Genomic DNA, 20414 nt, shown 5'->3' with positions numbered 1-20414 from the left:
ACATCACTGGATATGCAGCTCTAGTGGCGCAATCGGTTAGTGCGTTGTACTTATATGACAGTGCACTGTTTGGGAATTGCTGAAGTTGTGAGTTCGATCCTCACCTGGAGCAGCTCATGTGTTGCACGTGCTGTTTGTAATTTTCAGAGTCTGAGGCCGTTTTCCATTTATCCATTTCTCTTGTCCATTCCGCCATGTACCACGGTGCTGTCTGTCTCTCTCGTTGCAGTAATCTCAATGTGAATCTGTGGGTTACTTCTGAATTAATGCCCGTGCCTGTTCCCCACATGAAATAAATCAGGTGATCAAAAAATTCCTCATCTGGCACCAGGGAGCGAATGAAGCAACATTTATTGTAAATATAACATTCCCTCTTGAGTGATAGAGGTTCAATTCTGTACAAAACGAAACTATGATCACAACGGTTTCCAATAGCCGCCTTTTAATGTATTGTCGTAAGCGCTACCATTGTAGCTCAAGGAGTTTCATAATTAATAAACATAGAAATCAAGCAATGAAACGGTAGGGTTCTGAGAATGTGGAATGCCCTCGCCCAGACCAACATTTAAAACAAGGTTTAAAAACTGGCAGCTTGCAGGAGGAAAGTAAGAGAGGAAAGTGAGCCACAGAAAAGCCACGGGAGTTTCGGAAGCTACGGGTGTTTGTCTCTGACCACAGAATTGTTGCGCACGGCACGGATATTGTTGCTGTTAAATATGAATAAAATGCAACGTTTGTTTGCAGCTGTTTCCGTTTCTGTCCCTTTTACCTAATTCTTAATTCCATTTGCCTGCGATGATTCCATAAATCTTCGTATCCTTGCCTAGCCAAAATCGATCAATGTGAAACTTGAAAATGTCAATTGACCCCAACGTCGATAGATTTTTAGAGGAGGAATTATAAGACAGGTGGAATAGGCAGCTGTATGATGGGAGCACAAATACCACACAGCATTCGCATGCAGTTCCAGCGACGGAATTTGATAGCGCGCAGTACTTACATGACAGTGTAAGCACCCAGGAAGGCCGAAGTTGTGAGCTCGCGCCTCCCCTAATATAGCTGATGGCTTTGCTTGTGACATTTCGACAGTAATCGAAGGTGCAATTGATGTATCCCCAAACCTTACCTATATATTCACTGTTTTATTCCAGCACAAAATATTGCAATGGAGAATGAAAATTGTACATACTTGTGGGATGGAGTGGAGGCGTTTTGACATTTAATCAATAACTCTGATGTAAATATAATGTGCCGGAAATACACTCGATTTCAAAGAGAAGATATGTAAACACATTGTTTATCTCGATATAATTCCTACACCACATTCAACAAAAACAAGTATTTCCTGAAAATTTCGCCAAAAATGTTGTGCTCCGTGTGGCAAAGGTTCATGCATTGGACTTCTCGCTGATTCTGTTCAATAGAAACATTCAAACTTATCGATTCGAGTCCCATCAAAGTCCAAATGTATATTAATAGAATGGTTACCGCACAGCAGGAGGCAATTCGTCCCATCGAGAGTGTGCTAGCTCTCAGCTAGTCCCACTCCCCCGTCCTTTCCCCATAGCCCTGCAGGACAGGATTGGCTGGTTCCGAGGCTGGAAAGTAATTGTTTGCAGCAAACCGCAACTGTCTGCGATCGGCGGAAGGTTTAATGTTTTTGGCCTGAAATCTACTCAGGTTTACCTGTTCGCCGCTACACTGTTTAAAGCTCCGTTCAGTGCTTGAATAACAAAGAGCTGTAGCTGCCGGGCTGCATTTCCCTCTCTCAGAGCCTGAGAGATCCGCCAGGGCGGGAGGCACGTTTAAACTGTCGCCCAATTATCCTTTATGCTTTTACAACATTTCAAGAGAGCAAAAGGATTTCCCCTCAAGCTGCAATGATCTTTTCTGTTATTGTCTTCGCATGCTTCTTTCTGTCTGTCCCTATCTCTGCCTCTTGTATTTCTCTGGTTTTCGTTGATTGACGTCTCAGGTTAAAATGGACGGCCTGGGCTGATCTAACGTGCAACAAGGACAACAATGGGTCAAGAAAGACGTAGACTATAGGACAGGAATGGTGTAAATTAGGGGCAAATATCTTCACAGATATGTCCCTTCGCGCTTGTAGTGAAATAAAGCAGCACCGAATATAGTTGTCTTAACGTAGAGTGTGCCTTAAGGGGATGCCGACACAGAGACAATATATAGCTTTAATGTTTCAAAATCTTATTTGATAATACAGGTCACGTATTCAAAACTAGTTTTGTAAAGACATTCCAATATTGTTGACTTGGAATAGTCAGCAATGCTCGCACGGCAGTTGGATGCCAGTTGGAAAGCTGTCTCAAAGAACATGCAGAACATTGACTTTCTGCTGAGCAGACCATGAGCCTCCTTCTTGAAAACGGTTCTCAAATCCCGCTAAGAGGGGATTAAGTATCATGAGAGTTGAATGGGACTGTGCCCACTTGTCTATCAGGACGTGCAATGGTCTTTTTCCCTTCCTTAAAGAACAGTAATGACTTTAGTTGCAGAATTTACTCGCACCACTCGCAATTCTCCCCAAGGATGAGCCGAGCCGATCACGTGGAGTTAATGCAATTCCTCCAGTCAGTAAATGCAGTTGGCATATCAAGAAAAAATTAAGAAATCACTGTGACTTAGTCTGTGAGCACGCAGCATAATGGATAAGGCGGTTATTTATGCTATTTACCATAATGTTACCAGGAAATTGCAGTTTTGATGAGATTTGGATTCAAAGCTTAATTTATGTAATATTCAGTCAAATGCTTGGATGGTTTATTAGCAACAAACGCTTAACAAAGTAAATTAACACAATCGATTTGCAGTCCATCGCCTTAACCTCTCGTCTGCCATCTAGCACAAATCAGCTATTCCATTTCAGGCTTTTTGCATCCATACAGAAATACGCTGCAACAAGTCCCCTTCACGACATGTCCTGCCCGTGCACCCAGATCGACAATGTTGAAAATGTATAATCAGCTTCTATAAACAAACGGCCTTCAGTTACTACCGGATGTCTGTGAACTGTCTCCTGAAAAGATGAGGTGCGGGCCCCTAGTAGATAGACCAGACACCCTGGCCAAAGCGGTTTCAAAACCGACCAATATAGAACTCTCTACATTTCGACAACATTAGGCGTACTGTGTGCAATTCTGGTCGCCATATTATAAAATAAACTAGCGAGGCACTGGATAGCGTGCAGAGAAGATGGTCTACTATCAGGAAAGAATCGACAAGCTCAATTTATTGTGTCGCGAAACGCGAAGTCTGAGGGGTGAACTATCAAGCTCTTTAATAGCTTGAAAGGTTTTGATAGAGTAGATACAGAGTGTTTCCACTTGTGGGGAAAGTATGACACAAAGATTAGTGGGAAAGCGGGTTGTGCAGAGGGCACAGAGAGGCTGCAACGAGATTTAGATAGGTTAAGCGAATGGGCTATGGTTTGGCAGATGGAATACAATGTAAGAAAATGTGCGGTCATCCACCTTGGAAAAAAAAACAGTAAAAGGGAATATTATTTGAATGGGGAGAAATTACAACATGCTGCGGTGCAGAGGGACCGGGGGGTCCTTGTGCATGAATACCAAAAAGTAAGTTTGCAGGTGCAGCAGGTAATCAGGAAGTTGAATGGAATGTTGGCATTCATTGCGAGAGGGATGGAGTACAAAAGCAGGGAGGTCCTGCTGCAACTGGTGAGGCCTCTCCTGGAGTACTGCGTGCAGTTGTGGTCACCTTACTTAAGGAAGGATATACTAGCTTTGGAGGGGGTACAGAGACGATTTACGAGGCTGATTCCGGATAGGAGGGGGTTACCCTATGATGATAGATTGGGTAGACTGGATCTTTACTCGTTGGACTTCAGTCGGATGAGTGGTGATATTATAGAAACATTTAAAATAATGAAAGGGATAGACAAGATAGAGGCAGGGAGGTTGTTCCCACTGGTCGAGGAGACTAGAACTAGGAGGCATAGCTTCAAAATACGGGGGAGCCAATTTAAAACTGAGTTGAGAAGGAATTTCTTCTCCCATAGGGTTGTGAATCTGTGGAATTCTCTGCCCAGGGAAGCAGTTGATCCGAGCTGATTGAATGTATTCAAATCACAGAGAGATAGATTTTTAACCAATAAGGGAATTAAGGGTTATTGGGAGCGGGCGGGTAAATGGAGCTGAGTCCAAGGCCAGATCAGCCATGATCTTGTTGAGTGGCGGAGCAGGCTCGAGGGGCTAGATGACCTACTCCTGTTCCTAATTTTTATGTTCTATGTTCTTTATACTAGAGACCTTCAATATAAGAAAAATCAGCAACAAATCAAATTGGGAATTAAGAAGAATCTTCTTTAGCCAGAGACTGGTAAGGTTGTAGAACTCGCTACCACCAGAGTGGTTGAATCAAATATTATAGATGCATGTAAGTAGCGGTTAGATAAATATATGAGAGAGAACTGAATGGAGGGCTATGCTGATAGTGCTGGATGTGGAATGAGGGGAGGATGCTCCAGTGGACCACAAACGTCGATATTGACAGGTTGGGCTGAGTGGCCTGTTTTTGCATTGAATATCCGATGTAATCTTATGAAATCGACACCAATGTGTCCAATTCAAAAGTCAACTTCTCACAACTTTCAGACCTAGAGGGAATAACACTGATTAATATTCCTGGCCTAGTGCGTTTCAATAAGATGTTTAAATTGCTGCTTCTTAAAAGCAATCTTTGGGGCATCTGCCGTAATTGCTCTTTTATGTGGCTCTGTGTCAGCGTTATTTCATTTGTCTGAAGCTTTTGTGGAGCACCGTGTGACGCCTTACTCTGTTAAAGGCGCTACATAAATGCAAGCTGTTGTTGTTGTAGTATTTACATCATTGTCTCCCTGTTTCAGGTTACAAAGAAAACGTGCTAGTTGAGAAGGCATGCGGCATACTTACCTTTATTAGCCGAGGGATATTTTACAAGAGCAGTGAAGTTATGATGAGCTATATAAAACATTACTTGGGCTACAGCGAGAGTACTGCGTAGACGTCATTACAGGAAAGTGATAATTGCACTAGAGAGGGTGCAAAAGAGATTTACGAGGATGTGCCTGGACTGGGGAATTTTAGCTATGAGTAATGAGTCGATAGGCTGGGTTTGTTTTCACTGGAACATAGGAAGCTGAGGGGAAACATTATTGATGTGTTCAAAATTATGAGGGGTATAGAGGGAGTGGACAGGAAGGATATATTTTTCTGAGCAGAATGGTCAACAAACAGGGGACATGTATTTAAAGTCATTGGTAGCAAGTTTAGAGTGGACTTGACGGGAAATTTCTATACCCAGAGCAAGTTGGGAGTCTGGAACTCACTGCCTGAAATGGTGGTTTAGGCAGAAATCCTCACCATATTTAAATCGCGCTTGGATATGCCCTTGAAGTGCAATAAGCTACAGGGCTACGGACCAAAAGCTGGAACATGAGAATCCGCTGGATAGCTCTTTGTTGGCCGGCGTTGACCGGATGGGCCGAAATATCCTTCTTCCGTGCTGTAAATATCTATGATTCTATGATTCAGTTCTAAGCGAGGATCTAACGACAGATAAGCCGGACTTGGAGACTTTATGGATAGAATTAAGAGATAGGAAAGGATTTAAGACAACAGTGGGAGCTGTGCATAGGCCGTCGAGTCGCAGCTGTGAAGTACTAGAATATATAAATGTACAGATTAGAAAAGCGTGTAATCAAGACAGTGTGGTTTTAATAGGGGATTTACATTTTCCTATATATTGGGATAATCGGACTAGAACCAGTCAGAAAGATTTTTCTCTTTCGAATAGAAAAAGTTTAGAGGCGATTTATGACATAAGTTCAAAATTATGAAGTGTTTTAACGGTTAAAAGAAAAAAGGTTTAAAATGTCACCTTTAATGTTTTAAAGTCTAGATAGGCGCAGATGGGGGTCAAGCCCCTGATCTTTGGTTTACGAGACCGACGCCTTACCACTTGTACACTGCACCCCCTGAAAACCTGGTGCTTTGTCCACTAGCAAGGACATGATGGGCTAAATGGTTTCCTTCTGTGCTATAAATTTCGATGGTTGAATGGTTCAGTCACTGAGGTGATGTTGCTACCAATGTGCTTTTATAGAAGGAGTTCCAAGATTTTCACCACATCACAATAATGGAAAGGCGATATATTTCCTGTTTCGTTATCTGCGGAGTTGATACTGGAGTTGGAAAAATCAATCTTCAACGAACATGCCCACTTCTGACCTTGTGATGAAGGGCAGGTCATTGATGAAGCAGGTGAAGATGAACTCCTGCAGCGATATCCTGGGCTGACATGATTGGCGTCGAATAACCAGAACCATCTTCTTTTAGGCTAATATGTCTCCTGCAGTGGAGATTCACCCCGCCATGACGTTAACGTTAGTAGCCTCCTTGATGAAACATTCGGCCAAATGCTGCTTTGATGTCAAGGACAATCTCTCTCTCCTCATTTTATGATTAACCACTTTTGGCCATATTTGGACTAAGGCTGTAATGATGTCTGGAGGCTGGGGGTCCTGTCGGAGCTCAAACTGAGCAACAGCGAGCAGTTGGGTCATGCTATGTGCGTGAAAGATTCTACGGGAATGCAAGCTCGTGCCTTTACTGTTTGAAAACAGCGCACACTTGCATGATGTGTATTTGTCGGATCAAATGGTTCATCGAGCTGAAACCTTACTCTTCGCACAGATCCTATCAGGGCTTAAAAGCATTGCACGTTTTAAAATCTCACTGTTAAGAAAATTGTTTCATTCTATATTTCTTAAAGATTAAGAAGGCACAACAGGCAGTCATATATCCCAGTTTGCCGATGAAGCAAATATTGGTGATATCGTAATTAGTGCAGACGTTAGCGTGTACTTATAAAGATATATTGATAGATTAAATGAATGGACGATTCAGTGGCAGATAGATTCCAAACAGGTAATTGTGTGGTCATCCATTTTAGATTACAACGTTTAGATCCGAGTACTAATTAAGTGGAGCACAGCTCGGAGGGATGGAGTTTCAAAGTGGTTTGGAGTCCAAGTGCACATACCGCTAAAATGCAGTAGCAAGTTACAAATTTATTCGAAACAACTAATGGCACGTTAAGCTTTATAACTAGGTGTTGGACTATAAAGCATCTGAAGTTTTTCTTCAACTGCACAGAGATGTAGTTAGACTATATCTCGAGTACTCTAATTTATAGCCTATAAGAGATTCATAGAAGTTTACAGCACAGAACGAGGCAATTTCGGCCCATCCTGTCTGCGCCACGGTTATCCAGCCGAATCAGACTTTCCACCTTAAGCTCCATAACCCTGCACGTTACGGCACATCAGGTGCACATCCAAATAATTTTTAAATGTGCTAAAGGTTTCTGCTTCTACCCTCGTTAGGCGGTGCGTTTTACACAACCACAACTATCTGCGTGTGGAAATTTCCCATCACATCTTCTGTAAACCTTCGCCAATTACTATAAATGTATGCCCGCTGGTTGTTGAGCCCTCTGTTAAGGGAAATAAGCTGTTTCTATCTGTTATATCTCGTTCCCTTAAGGGCACGGCCACTTAGAAATGATAGGCTGGGTTGGAATGTGCGCAGTTTTTACTCACCAGAATGTTACCAGGATGCCACGGGTTAAATTATGATGAGAGATTATATAAACTAGGCCTGTATTCCCTGGAATATAGAAGGTTAATTGGTGATTTTATTGAGATTTGTAAGGTTTTGAAACGAATTTATAAGATAGATAGAGTTAAAGCTTTTTTCACCGTCCGTGGGGGAGTTGATGACAAGAGGACATAATGTTAAAATCAGAGAAAGGCTATTCGGCAGAGAAGTTAGGAAAATCTTCTTCGTGCAAATGGTGATGGATTTATCTTCAAAAAAAGCAGGATAGACGAGCTCAATTAAAAATGTGAATTTTAGAGTAATAGTTTTTGCTAGTCATTGGTTAAAATGATGTGGAGCCAATGCAGATGGATGGAGTTACGATCGAGCTCAGCCAAGAATTAACAGAATGGCGAATAGGCACAAGGTGCGAAATCGCCTAATCCTGTTCCTGTGTTCAGTCAATTCGCAGAACACCTATTATAAATAAAGTAACGTTGTCGTGAAGGGAGAATTACAAATATATCATTTGCAGAGATTATGGACCGCTTTCAAGCTTTCATAACAAAGAAGCATTAAGTCTAATTCTCAAACCAATTAATTGAACACTTACTTGCAGTGGGTTGGAACCCACGCAGGCATACATCAGTTGGATTTTAATTCCAACGCCTTAACAACTCGGCGATCTGATCATGGGCACGCTGCAGTGCAGTGCTTGAAAATTTGGCAAATCAATTGGAGACTCGAAATTTAACTTTCAATGCAGAGCAAACTACACGTCTGCATACTCTGCAAACATGGGAGGATATATATCTTGTAAAAACTGTGGATGGTGAAAAACTGAACTGCAAAACACAGCACTTAGGCAGATAACGCATTGAACTGGTCGTCCATAACTAGACAACAAACCCTCTTGCTTTAACCACAGAACATGTAATCCTCCCGTCAACACTGCACATCTTTGAAGGAATAATGTTAAAATGCACGTCAACGACCCAGTATCAGCAATCTCAGACTGAAACAGCGCTTAAGGGATAACTCATAAGGTATGGAGTAAACTGATATGGGGAGCGATGGAGAGAGTGACAGAGAGAAAGTCATATTTGGACGGAAAAACAGATCTCCAATGAGAAAAGCGGACAGAAATTGACTGCAACTGAGATAGACATAAAGCGACACTGACACACGGAAAGAAAGTTAGAGTCAGAGAGAAATAGAATGAATGATAGAGAGAGAAAAAGAGACCAGCACACTAAATGTGAGAAAATCCCTGCCGGCACGGCCGGGAATGAAATCCGTGAGGTTTACAGCTGAAAATACAAGCTCACTGAGAGAGAGGATTGTAGCATCACAGAAGCATGGAATGAGACACTTTCCCTAGAGCTCGGCAAACTGTTCGCCATCAACTATTTACCAAATGCCCTTCTAGAGGTGGTCATCCAGCAGCTTAAGAGCAGGTAGAGAGGGAGGGCTGGTCAGCAGACAGAATAGGACGACTAGGCAGGTAGTGCACGAGCCCCCGAGTCCATCTCGCTCGCAAGCAGATATTATCTTCTGAGCATCGGTGTGGACATAGTGCTTCTGGCGAGTACAGCCAGATCCAAATCCATGGCACCGAAGTTGGTTCAGCTGCACAGGGGAGGAGAGAGAAGAATGGAAGAACTATAATGGTAGGGTTTCAATAATCAGGGGAGCAGACAGGCGTTTCTGCCACCGCAGATGTGACACCAAAATAATATTTTGCCTTCCTGGAGGCAAGGATGTCGCCGAACGGCTGCAGGGCAATCTAATGGAGGAGGGTCATCAGCCAGAGGTCAGTCTCCATACTGTAACCAATGACATAAGGAGAAAGAGGGGTGAGGTCTGCAGACAGAGTTTGGGGAGCTACGAGAGAGGTTAAAAAGTAGGACCAGTAAGGTAGTTATGTCCGGAATACTCCAGTTGCTACGAACTAGTGAGTCGAGAAATAGGAGGATAGAGCACGTGAATGCATGGCTGGAGATATGATGCAGGAGGAAGGGTTTAATTTCCTGAGACATTTGGACTGGTTTTGGCGGAGTTGGGACCTGTACAAGCTGAACGGGTAGCACCTCAACAGAGCCAAAACTAATAACCTCGCATTGCGGTGGGCCTTGGGGAGGCGGTGGTTGCTCGTGCTGTTGTGGAGGGTTTAAACTTGTTTGGCAGGAGATGGGAACCTTAGAATAGATTCAATAGGGAGGGGAGTAGAGTTTGAATTAAAAAGCAAAAAGGTATAAAGTGAGTTTGTAGGACAGAGGAAACAAGCAGGAAAAAAGGGTAAAAAAACTAATTTTAAAAGAATTTTGTCTAAATGCACGAAGCATTCGTAACAAAACAGATGAGTTGACGGCACAAATAGATACAAATGAGTATGATCTGATAGTCATTACATAGACGTAGTTGCAACGTGACCAGGACTGGAAACTAAATATTCAGGGGTATTTGACATTTCGGAAGGACAGACAAAAAGAAAAGTAGGAGGGGTAACACTGTTAATAAAAGATGGGATCAGTGCGTTAGTGAGAAACGATATTGGCTCTGAGGATCAAGAGATTGAATCAGTTTGGGTGGATATAAGAAACAATAACGGGGAAAAGTCGCTGTTGGGCGTAGTCCAGAGACTCCCAAAGAGCAGCTGCACGGTTGGACGGAGTATAAATCAAGAATTAATGGAGGCTTGTAAAAAAGGCACGGCAATAATCATCGGGGCTTTTAACCTTAATAGCTTCTGGATAAAATTAATTGGTCAGGATAGATTGAGGAGACGTTCATAGAGGTTATCCGGGATAGGAAGTACACGAAACAGACAGAGAGAGAGAGAAACAGAAAGAAAGAGTGAGAGAGAGAGAGAGAGACAGAGATGGAGGGGGATATAGAGCGAGAGAAAATAAGAGAATGAGGGTGAGTGAGAGGGAAACGAATAGAGAGAAGGATGAGGGATAGTGCAAATGAGAGTGAGGATGACAAGGAGGTGGAAAGTGATAGAGCGAGAGAGAGAGAGAGCTAGAGAAAGAGGGAGGGAGAGAAAGAGAAAGAGTGATGGTGCGTGAGAGAAAAACAAACGGAGAGAAAGCGAGAGAGAGCGAGCGCGAGCGAGGGAGGCGGGAGGGTGGGGGCCGAGGGAGAGGGAGTGAGGGAGAGAGAGAAAAAGACAGAAAGAAACTGCCGCGAATTTGCTATATTTTCCCAAATCAAGGGCAGGAACACGAAGTTCCAACACAATTACGTTTTTTCACGTTTCGAATCCTGAAAGGCGCGACAAAATGTAAGTCGTTTGGTTCATCATATTTACAAACTGCGAGGAATAACAATTAAACAGGTTGATAAGGATGTTTGTCTCTCTCTTTGTCCCTCTCCCTTTCTGTCTCTGTCTCTATCTTTGGGCCTCTCTCTTGCTCTCTCTGTCTCTCCTTGTCCCACTCCCTTTCTGTCTCTGTCTCTGTCTTTGGCCCTCTCTCTCGTTCTCTCTGTCCCTCCTTGTCCCACTCCCTTTCTGTCTCTGTCTCTGTCTTTGGCCCTCTCTCTCGCTCTCTCTGTCTCTCTTTGTCCCTCTCCCTTTCTGTCTCTGTCTCTGTCTTTGGCCCTCTCTCTCGCTCTCTCTGTCTCTCCTTGTCCCTCTCCCTTTCTGTCTCTGACTCTATCTTTGGACGCCTCTCTCGCTCTCTCTGTCACTCCTTGTCCCTCTCTCTTTCTGTCTCTGTCTTTGGTCCTCTCTCTCGCTCGTTCTGTCTCTCCTTGTCCCTCTCCCTTTTTTTCCTTTCTCTGTCTTTGGCCCTCTTTCTCGCGCTCTCTGTCTCTCTTTGTTCCAATCCCTTTCTGTCTCAGCCTCTCTCTTTGTCCATCTCATCCCCTCGGACGATCTCTCCCCTTGCGTCCAAATCTCTCTCTCTCTCTCTCTCTCTCTCTCTCCCGAATACCGGCAGAATAGCGAACCACATGGTCAATGAAAGAAACAGATTAGTGTCACTGTCCTATTTCAAAATCGCAAAATGAAGGAATTGCTGCTCCCCCGATAAGTGCTCCGGTAGAATTGATAAATGTTGGAAGTTTCGGGGGTGCGGGGGAGGCGGGGAGCGGTGGGTTGTGGAGGCAGTTGCTCCTTGCACCTGAAACGTCGAGAGTCAAGGACATAAGGTTAGTAACAGGCTTTCGTGAAAATAATTGCATTATGGGTTGGAGCCTAAATCAGCTACGGATGTATGAAGTATTCAGATATTTTACATCTGCTGTACAGGACATGAAGAGGCCATTCGCCGCAATTGGTCTTTTCAGGCGTTTATGCTCCACAGTCTAGCAGCATATCCTTCGATTGCCATGTCGCTCATGTTCGTATCCAGTTCCGCCTAAAATGCCTATATGCTATTCACCTCAACTTCTCCCTGTGGTAGCTAGTTCCACATTCTAACCTCTCTTTCTCCTGATCTCCCTATTGGATTCATGAGCGACTTCCTTATATTGGTGACTTCCAGTTTTACTCAGTGTGACACAAGAGCTTTCCAATCCCCACCACCGGCAGGACACCTAGAAATCCGTCAGAAGCAGCATTCACCAACAGAGCCGAAATCTTGCTCGTTTTAACCACCTGTTTTCAGCGGGCTGCAGCATATCCGATCCTAAAATGCGAATCAGGAACGATCGTATCTGGAAACAGTTAAACGATCAGTGTTTAGACTTTGAGTATTTCAGGGGTTGCAGCACATCCAATGGTGAATATGCAAAACAGGACGGACAGAATCTGGAAATTGCAAAACGTCAATGTGTGGCCTGGGTCAAAACTGCAACCAGAACATGGGCTAGATATAACCGAGGTCGGTATGTAGGAGTGCGCTGTGATATAATAAACATTCGGTGTGTAAATATGAGTGGAATATTTAGATATATATTATGTAAGTGTATATGAACATTTGTCACATTTTTCACAATTTTTAACGAGGATAGAAATTCACTGTTGATTATAAAGATAAATTGTTACTTTTTGCTCTCTCAGTTTTCGTGTTTGACAGTTGGTTTTAACTACAATTTTGAGCGATAACCGCTCTATATCTTGATACATTCAGTCTATATTCCATTAATCAATACACACAGTCAACAGGACTGGAAAATGGGACTCTACTAGCCACAACCACCTCGATACACTGTCCTTAACTCTTAAATTCTCCTTTCTATCCTCAAACCCCATTTTACTCTAGTTTTCTAACCTGTTCTTCACTCCATAACCCGCCATCGTCGACAACTATTCTGTGTGTTATACCTTGTCAAAGTTTTTTTCTAAACTCCATTACATCACAACCACTGTATTTCCCCAGCTACCGTGTTTTTTTAACCTGCTCAAAGAATTATATGAGGTTTGAGATGCATGATCGTCCGATGAAATTCGCATTGGCAAATTCTATCCTATAACGCTTTATCTCGGCAAGTGGAAAATACGTTCTTAAATAGAGATTCGGAAAGGTTCCAAACTGCAGTTGTTAATACAACGGTCCTGTAATTAACCAGCTTAGCTCTATCTGCCTGTAAAAACATTGTTACTACATTGTCCACACTCGAATTACCCAGCATAGAGCCACACTCTCTTGAGTCCTGAGATAGATTTTCTGGGGCCGAGGGAATTTCTTCCCTCATCTCCTTCAGATTCCTGGGATATAAGCTTTCAGATGCCGGCACTTTGTCTTCATTTAGCCTAATTCAATTACTTAATCATTTCCTTTATCCGTCATAATATTGCTCAGTCTGTAGAACATTTATATTACATTTTCTCCACGATAAATGTATGTCATGTTAATGGGAGAAGCTTATTTCACAGCCTGAGAAAAGCAGAAAAGTGTAAGCAGGAAAGGCAATGAATGTCTTAATGTCGAAGGGAAAGTTTCTACATTAGGTATTGGACCCGAAAAAGGAACCTGTCAAACTAAATTTAATGATGAACAATAAACCAGAATCAGTTATCAAACTGAACGTCTTGCTAATAATGTAGGTAATATGATTTCAATTGTTAATGTTTTTAAGAGGCATAATGGAGTCAGAAACCATGTTTTTAACACAAAGTAAGACCAATCTGATGGAATGCCAAATGTAATAAAAGCAGATGTCATGACGTGCAAGGAATATACAAGTTAGCAACAAATGTTTATTTTAGTATATTAAGAGAATAGGAGAGGCAAGAGAAAATGTTGTCCCTTTAAAGGCAGATGCAGCAAAACTATGATAGCAAGGAAGGAAATGGAAGAATGGATAGTCAGCTAGTAATATATTAGTAAACAGACAGTAGGGTGTAATTGTAGTAAACCATGGGAGGTGCTGTTCTACAGCGATCTGTGCTGTGACCACTGCGGTTCATAAAATCAAGGGAGATTCTATACTGGCCATTCGGCCTTCCAGCAACAGTTAGCGAGGGCTGAAGTGAATGATATGTTTTATTAACCTCCGGGGTAAATCCAGGGACAATGATGCATGGATGATGAACTCAGGAATGCTGAGCGGTTTAAGGCTCTCCAGTCAGATTGCAGTCTCTTCTGGAGACGTGGCTTCGAATCTTACATTTGACCTATAAACATTTATTTACAGAATATTTGTATGTAGTTTCTGCATTTTAGGCGCAGTTGATTTATACCTTCCAGGAAACGATGTCGCCTTGTATCCACGGCAGGTTTGTTTTATTAGTTGTAAGTATGTATTGTGTTGGGGTCAGCAGAATAGGGCCAGTGGAATAAAAACATAAGAAATAGGAGCAGGATTAGGCCATTTGCCCCCTGGGAGCCTAATCTGCCATTCAATAAGATCAAGGCTGATCAGATCTAGGACTCAGTTCCACTTCCCTGCTGCGTGCCCGTAACGCTTCACTAATGTATCGTCCAAAAGTCTGTCTATCTCCACCTTAAATTTATTCAATGACCCAGCCTCCTCAGCTCTCTGGGGCAGCTAATTCCACAGATATCCGACCCTCTGAGAGAAGAAATTCCTGCTGATCTGTTCTAAAGGGCGAATCCTTATTCTTAAAGTATGCCCCCTAGTTTTAGATTCTCCCACTAGTGGAAACGTCCTATCAGCAACTACCTTATTGAGTGAGTCCCCTCATTACCTTATTCATTTAAATAAGATCACCTCTCTTTCTTATAATCTCCAATGAGAATAGACGAAATCTGCTCACCCTTTCATCATAATTCAACCCCTTTATTGGAGGAATCAACCAAGTGAACCTTCTATGAAATGTTTTAAAAAGGTGAACAAAACTGTAAGCAGTACTCTGCTAGGTGCGGTCTCACCACTACCCTGTACAGTTGTAACAGGACTTCTCTGCTTTTATACTCCAACCCCTTACAATAAAGGACAGCATTCCTGATTACTTGCTCTTGTGCATACTATTGTGTTCTGTTTCATGCACAGGGACCATAAGGTCCCTATGTACTGCAGCATTTTGTAATCTCTCTCCATTTAAGTAATAATTTGCTTTGTTATGTTTTCTTCCAAGTGAATAACTTCACAATTTCACGCATTATATTGCTTCTGCCAAATGTTTACTTAGCCTGTGTATAAGCCTTTTTAGATTTCTTGTTTAATTTTCAAAACTTGCTTTCCAACCCATCTGTGCTTCATCAGCAAACTTTGCTAAATTACACTCGGTCCCTTCATCCAAATCATTCATATAGATTGTAAATAGTTGAGGCCCCAGCACTGATCCCTCTGGCACCTCACTAGTCACTGTTTGCAAGCGCATAATGACCCATTTATCATCACTCTCTGTTTCTGTTACTTAGCCAATCTTCTATCCATGCTAATATGTTACCTCCAATCACGTGAGCTGTTATCTTTCGCAGTACCATTTTATTTGGCATCTTATTGAATGCCTTCTGTAAATCCAAATATACCTCAACCACAGGTTCCCCTTAAACAACCTGCTCGTTACATCCGCAGATAACTCAGGAAAATTTGTCAAACATGATTTCCGTTTCATAAAACTAGGCTGTCTCTGTTTGACTGCATTATTATTTTGCTACTGTGCTGGTACTGCTTCCTTTACAATGAATTTCATCAATTTCCCAACGACAGATATTAGGCTAACTGGTCTATAGATTCCTGCTATCTGCCTCCCTTCTTTTTTGTATGGGGACTTAAGATTTTCAGGTTTCCAATCCGCTGGGATCTCTCCAGACGCCAGTGAATTTTGGTAGATTGCAAACAATATCTCTGCAGCATCTTCTTTTAAGACCCGAGGCTGCAGACAATCAGCTCCAGTAGACGTGGCTGGCTTTCGTTCCATTATTTTACTGAACACATTATCTTTAGTGACAGTGATTGTATTAATTTACCCCTCAATATAGGCCCTTAATTATCTATTATTGGGATATTCTTAGTGTCTTCTACCATGAATACCGGTACAAAATATTTGTTCAAAGTCTCTCCCATTTTCCTGCTCTCCATTGTTTATTTCCTAGTCTCAACCTCTAAGGTACTTGAGCAATTCTTTTCATCTTTTATATACCTGTAGAACCTCTGAATATCTCTTTATATATTTCTTGTTTCTTTACTGTCATAATCCATGTTTAATCTCTATTATGTTTTCATTCGTCCTTTGATGTTATTTGTAAATACTCTGGCCTCCCACTAATCTTGCCTACATTGAATTCCATTGTTTTTAATTTGATACCATACTTTACTTCCTTAGTTAGCCACGGTTGGTTCTCCCTTCTCTTAATGTCTTTCCTTCTGACTGGAATATATTGTTGTGGAGAGTTAGGAAATATCAACTTAAATATCCGCCATTGCTCATCAACATTCTTACACTTTAATCTATTTTATCTATCAACTTTAGCCAACTTTGCATAGCTTTGGAAGCAACTTTATTTCAGATCATTATGTTAAGAATCAATCCATTGATGTCAAACGTTGCAGTAATCAACATCATAAATTATCGGATATGAGTTAAATCATTCCACAGAAATCTACAGCGGCTTTTGAAGAAGGTTCATATAAACTTTCATATTTACAGCATGGTTAAAAAAAACTCAATTAAAGTTCTGTTACAACAATCAATTACCTGGGATTTTTGTAAATACACTTGAGTGTCTCCCCGTTAGATTCACATCTTTTTGTGAGTTGTTATTGTGTTAAATGCAACGGTTTCTGCATCTCTGATTTTTCTGATATAATTAACGGTATCTATATTGTTATTTAATGCATTGGGTTGGAGGATCTGTGTTAGTTATCAATGTATTTTTGAGCGCTTCAAATGTTCAGTGTGGCCTCAATCGGCCATTTCATATCCCCGAAGTGGGAGACGGCAAACCATCTGTGACATTCGATTTCAACGTTTGCTTTAATTATCCATGCTGATATTTATAAAATGTGATGTTCAGAAGATAACTACTCATGTTACAGTAGACTTTCTGATGCATCAAAAGTTTCACGTACGCTCTCCGATAGTTCCCGAGCTAGCCTTACTCACTCCAATACCTCTTCAGCGTCATTAATAAATCCTGAGCTTCCCTTACTATCTCTGATACCTACTAAGCGTGGATTACCCGCTCTGATATCCTCTGAGGTCCCTTAATTTCTCCTAAATATTTTGAGAGTCAGTTACTCTCTCTGATATCTACTGAGAGCCCTCATAATCACATGACACAATTTCAGGAACGCTTCAATTCCCACAGATCCTCTGAGATCCCCTTGCTCTCAGAATCCCCAATAGGAAATTCTGAGACTCTCCGATACCATGAGCAAAGTGTATTTTGAATGCCCGGGTGAAGGTTAATGCAGGGAGAAATGGCTGAATTTACAGCTGGTGTGTAGGAACTTTAATTTAGAACTTGTGTTTGAGAAGAGCACAGAAACGTTCAGCTAGGACTTGCGCCCTTGCGGCAAGTTTTGCGTTGTCTGGTAAACTGCGACAGTGAAAGCACGAAATTATGAACAGAAAGTGCTGGCAACATTCAGCAGCTCAGGCATCATCGGTGGAGAAATATTGCTTTTCCCAGGACCTCACTTCCACTTTGATTTATACTTCACGTAGTTCATATCTTACAATTCCAACCACTCCGTGGAATCAAAAGTTGCTGGAAGGAATACGAACTTTACTGTTTTGAGCAAATAGATTAAGGGAGCAAAATAAAACTCCCCCACTGCGGCTTAGGCAAGGATGGAACTCAGACGGAAAAGTCTTGAATGAATAGAAAAAAGCAAATAATAATATTATTCAATGCAAAAACGATAGCATTGGAAACCACACACAGTCGATTAGCTGCCCATCACGAAATTGGCCAGAAATAGCAGCGAACCCGGGGACTGGGAGAAATTTACAACTCAGCAGAGGAGGACAAAGGGTTTGATTAGGGGAGGAAAAATGGAGTACGAGAAGAAGCTTGCAGGGAACATTAAGACGGATTGCAAAAGTTTCTATAGATATGTAAAGAGAAAAAGGTTAGTAAAGACAAACGTAGGTCCCCTGCAGTCAGAATCAGGGGAAGTCATAACGGGGAACAAAGAAATGGCGGACCAATTGAACAAGTACTTTGGTTCGGTATTCACTGAGGAGGACACAAACAACCTTCCGGATATAAAAGGGGTCGGAGGGTCTAATCAGGAGGAGGAACTGAGGGAAATCCTTATTAGTCGGAAAATTGTGTTGGGGAAATTGATGGGATTGAAGGCCGATAAATCCCCAGGGCCTGATGGACTGCATCCCAGAGTATTAAGGAGGTGGCCTTGGAAATAGTGGATGCATTGACAGTCATTTTCCAATATTCCATTGACTCTGGATCAGTTCCTATGGAGTGGAGAGTAGCCAATGTAACCCCACTTTTTAAAAAAGGAGGGAGAGAGAAAACAGGGAATTATAGACCGGTCAGCCTGACATCGGTAGTGGGTAAAATGATGGAATCAATTATTAAGGATGTCATAGCAGTGCATTTGGAACGATGTGATATGATAGGTCCAAGTCAGCATGGATTTTTGAAAGGGAAATCATGCTTGACAAATCTTCTGGAATTTTTTGAGGATGTTTCCAGTCGAGTGGACAAGGGAGAACCAGTTGACTTTCAGAAGGCTTTCGAAAAAGTCCCACACAAGAGATTAATGTGTAACGTTAAAGCACATGGGATTGGGGGTAGTCTGCTGACATGGATTGAGAACTGGTTGGCAGACAGGAAGCAAAGAGTAGGAGTAAATGGGGACTTTTCAGAATGGCAGGCAGTGACTAGTGGGGTACCGCAAGGTTCTTTGCTGTGGCCCCAGCTGTTTACGCTGTACATTAATGATTTAGACGAGGGGATTAAATGTAGTATCTCCAAATTTGCGGATGACACTAAGTTCGGTGGCAGTGTGAGCTGCGAGGAGGATGCTATGAGGCTGCCGAGCGAATTGGATAGGTTAGGTGAGTGGGCAAATGCATGGCAGATGAAGTATAATGTGGATAAATGTGAAGTTATCCACTTTGGTGGTAAAAACAGAGAGACAGACAATTATCTGAATGGTGACAGATTAGGTAAAGGGGAGGTGCAAAGAGTCCTGGCTGTCATGGTACTCCAGTCATTGAAGGTTGGCATGCAGGTCGAGCAGGCGGTTAAGAAAGCAATTGGCATGTTGGCCTTCATAGCGAGGGGATTTGAGTACAGGGGCACGGATGTGTTGCTACAGTTGTACAGGGCTTTGTTGATGCCACACCTGGAGTATTGTGTACAGTGTTGGTCTCCTAACCTGAGCAAGGACATTCTTGCTATTGAGGGAGTGCAGTGAAGGTACACCAGACTGATTCCTGGGACGGCGGGACTGACCTATCAAGAAAGACTGGATCAACTGGGCTTGTATTCACTGGAGTTCAGAAGAATGAGAGGGGACATCATAGAAACGTTTAAAATTCTGACGGTTTCGACAGGTTAGACGCAGGAAGAATGTTCCCAATGTTGGGGAAGTCCATAGCCAGGGGACTCACTTTAAGGATAAGGGGTAAGCCATTTATGACCGAGATGAGGATGAATTTCTTCACCCAGAGACTGGTGAACCTGTGGAATTTTCTACCACAGAAAGTTGTTGAGGCCAATTCACTAAATATATTCAAAAAGGAGTTAGATGAAGTCCTTACTACGAGGGGAATCAAGGGGTATGGTGTGATAGCAGGAATGGGGTACTGAAGTTGCATGTTCAGCCATGAACTCATTGAATGGCGGTGCAGGCTAGAAGGGCCGAATGGCCTACTCCTGCACCTATTCTCTATGTTTCTATGTTAACCTCTCAACCACCTTGACCCGTGAACACAGCTCAGGATGTTATTTTATTTCCTTCATTCTCAATGCAAAGGCCTGGACTCAAATGAAGCAACGGGAGAGCTAGCTTTCAATTATCCATCACCAGCATCCTATGAACTGTCTTTGGCATTGTAGCGTGGCTGACCGGTCTAAGGCGCTGGATTTATGTTCCAGTTCCCGAGAGGGTCTGTGTTAGAACCCCATCGCTGTCATAGTTTGCTTTATATTGGTGTTTTTAAACGAACTCAGAGTTGCAATGTTAATACCAACAAATAAAAATTGCTAGAAACTTTAGTAAGGTATCGAATGAGACAAACTCTTCACAAAAGAATTATTTTTTAAATCGGCGTCGTTCGTCGCAAAATTGATTTTTTAATTCATTCCTGGGATGTGGGTATTGCTGGCAAGGCCAGCACATATTGCCCATCTCTCATTGTCCTTGAGAAGGTGATGGTAATCCGCATTCTCTCGACGCCTCCTTTCTGAAACTTCAAGGCAATCTGCAGAATAACTTTGGAAATAGGTCAGCCGTCCCAGC

Source organism: Pristiophorus japonicus, unplaced genomic scaffold (genome assembly GCF_044704955.1).
Source record: "Pristiophorus japonicus isolate sPriJap1 unplaced genomic scaffold, sPriJap1.hap1 HAP1_SCAFFOLD_49, whole genome shotgun sequence".
NCBI classification, from domain to species: Eukaryota; Metazoa; Chordata; class Chondrichthyes; family Pristiophoridae; genus Pristiophorus; species Pristiophorus japonicus.
The sequence above is the reverse complement of the archived record's forward strand: the minus strand, read 5'-3'. Positions refer to the sequence as shown.